This window comes from Polyergus mexicanus, unplaced genomic scaffold (genome assembly GCF_030449975.1).
Source record: "Polyergus mexicanus isolate NDT 795.1 unplaced genomic scaffold, iyPolMexi1.0 SCAF_34, whole genome shotgun sequence".
Taxonomy (NCBI): Eukaryota; Metazoa; Arthropoda; class Insecta; order Hymenoptera; family Formicidae; genus Polyergus; species Polyergus mexicanus.
In genome coordinates this window covers 50,001-52,500 of record NW_027223354.1, presented here as the reverse complement: position 1 = coordinate 52,500, position 2,500 = coordinate 50,001, and the positions used below count along the sequence as shown (strand labels likewise).

At 58.0% G+C, this 2,500-nt stretch overlaps 1 pseudogene; it reads right to left on the bottom strand.

Moving 5' to 3' along the window:
• LOC138943720 (large subunit ribosomal RNA) overlaps positions 1-1,889 on the bottom strand; it is a 5,004-nt pseudogene extending 3,115 nt beyond the window's left edge.
• Between the last annotated feature and the right edge of the window lie 611 nt (positions 1,890-2,500).

Genomic DNA, 2,500 nt, shown 5'->3' with positions numbered 1-2,500 from the left:
GTATTTGCTACTACCACCAAGATCTGCACCGACGGCGGCTCCAGGCAGGCTCGCGCCCAGACCCTTCTGCGCTCACCGTCGCGACCCTCCTACTCGTCAGGGCTTCGTGACGACGCGAGAGACCTTGCGACACCGTACCAACAAGACACGACGCGCCCGGCGCTCCCGTTGCCGCCCCACTTGCCGCTGACGGCAGAGTATAGGCTCGACGCTTCAGCGCCATCCATTTTCAGGGCTAGTTGCTTCGGCAGGTGAGTTGTTACACACTCCTTAGCGGATTCCGACTTCCATGGCCACCGTCCTGCTGTCTTAAGCAACCAACGCCTTTCATGGTGTCCCATGAGCGTCGAGTTGGGCGCCTTAACTCTGCGTTTGGTTCATCCCACAGCGCCAGTTCTGCTTACCAAAAATGGCCCACTTGGCACTCTGATCCGAGATGCTCGTGGCTTCATAATTCAAGAAAGCCAGAGATCTCACCCATTTAAAGTTTGAGAATAGGTTGAGGTCGTTTCGGCCCCAAGGCCTCTAATCATTCGCTTTACCAGATGAGACTCGTTCGCGTTCCGTGGGGAACGGTCGAGTGCCAGCTATCCTGAGGGAAACTTCGGAGGGAACCAGCTACTAGATGGTTCGATTAGTCTTTCGCCCCTATACCCAGTTCCGACGATCGATTTGCACGTCAGAATCGCTACGGACCTCCATCAGGGTTTCCCCTGACTTCGTCCTGACCAGGCATAGTTCACCATCTTTCGGGTCCCAACGTGTACGCTCTGGGTGCGCCTCTTCTCGCGATGAGAACGAGACGCCCAGGGAGTGCGAGGCCGCATCGCGACGCGGCCCATCCTCCCTCGATCGACGGCCAGGGTCGATCTTCACTTTCATTACGCCTTTAGGTCTCGCGACAAGTCCCAATGACTCGCGTACATGTTAGACTCCTTGGTCCGTGTTTCAAGACGGGTCCTAAGAGTACCCAAAGCAGTAGCGTCGCCGACCGGTATAGATCCCCCTCGATTCCCACAAGGGAATAAGAGGGACGTTCGACAGGCCTGTCGAAGGTGAACCGTACTTCAACCAACAGCGGGCCAGGACCGGGGACGGCGCAAAGTCCGTAACCTCCGAGTACCGTGGCGCGCGCTTGCGACGGCCTCGACGCACCGTAAATAGTGCGGCCTGATACCTTGCGCGTACCGCCGAGCAGCCGGCCGGGCGACCGGGGGTTTGTCGCGTGCCGTTTTACCGGCGACGCGACAGTCACCGCACCCGGACCGTAGACCGACACCCAGCGGGTCGCGACGTTCTACTTGGGGAGAAGTGCACGACGACGAGCGCCGGACATCGACGCACGGTAGCGTGCCCGCGCGAGAGCCGCGAGGACTCCGCGGGACATCGCCCACCGACGCGAAGCCAGCGCCGCTGACGATGAATCTCCCCGTTCGATCTTTTGGGTTTCTTAGGTTTACCCCTGAACGGTTTCACGTACTCTTGAACTCTCTCTTCAAAGTTCTTTTCAACTTTCCCTCACGGTACTTGTTCGCTATCGGTCTCGTGGTCGTATTTAGCCTTAGATGGAGTTTACCACCCACTTAGAGCTGCACTCTCAAGCAACCCGACTCTAAGGAGAGATCCTCCCGAGACGCGCACCGGTCGCTACGGGCCTGGCACCCTCTACGGGTAAGTGGCCCCATTCAAGATGGACTTGGACGCGACGCGACACCTCGGGATAAGCGGATCCTCCCAAACACCACATTTCCCTGCGGCGGAACCGCGGGATTCGGTGCTGGGCTCTTTCCTGTTCGCTCGCCGCTACTAAGGAAATCCTAGTTAGTTTCTTTTCCTCCGCTTAATAATATGCTTAAATTCAGCGGGTAATCTCGCCTGCTCTGAGGTCGTCAAAGAGTTTAGTTTTCGATAACCGTGGCCGCGCCGCCTCCTCCGCCGGCTCTTTTTTCACTTAGAGAGCGAGCGTCGGGAGAGCGGCAGCGCCGGCACAGCGGCTTCGCATTGTACTCGGAGGAGTGGCGAGGAGACGTGTTGTTTGTGACAACGATTCTTCCACGCGCGGCTCGCAGCCGCTAATAGGAGGAAATGTAAGCCGATCGAATCTCGTTCGAGTTGTCTGCTTGCAAACAACGAATAAGATCGGCGCGGATCGCGTCATCTTCGATCGCCGGGGACGCGAGATACATTGCGAGCGAGTGTGCGCGTACACGTACATCTCTATCACCCACATCCTTCAAATTTTCTCTCCGCATATCGTGTGTTATGCACGGATATGGGATACGACGGGGCGAATCGGATTCGACGAGTACACGACGACGCGTGCCGGTCCCCTATATTCGTTTTCGAGAATTTCGTGGACTCGGACAAGCGGTCGGCTCGCGATTCACCCGCGTTAAGGAGGGCTCTCTCGCTCTTTTCTCTCCGCGTACCGCCGGGCGACGACGCGCCGCGGTTCTCTCCTACCGTTTGCGCGGAAGGTGGCGCGCACCAAGACTCGCGC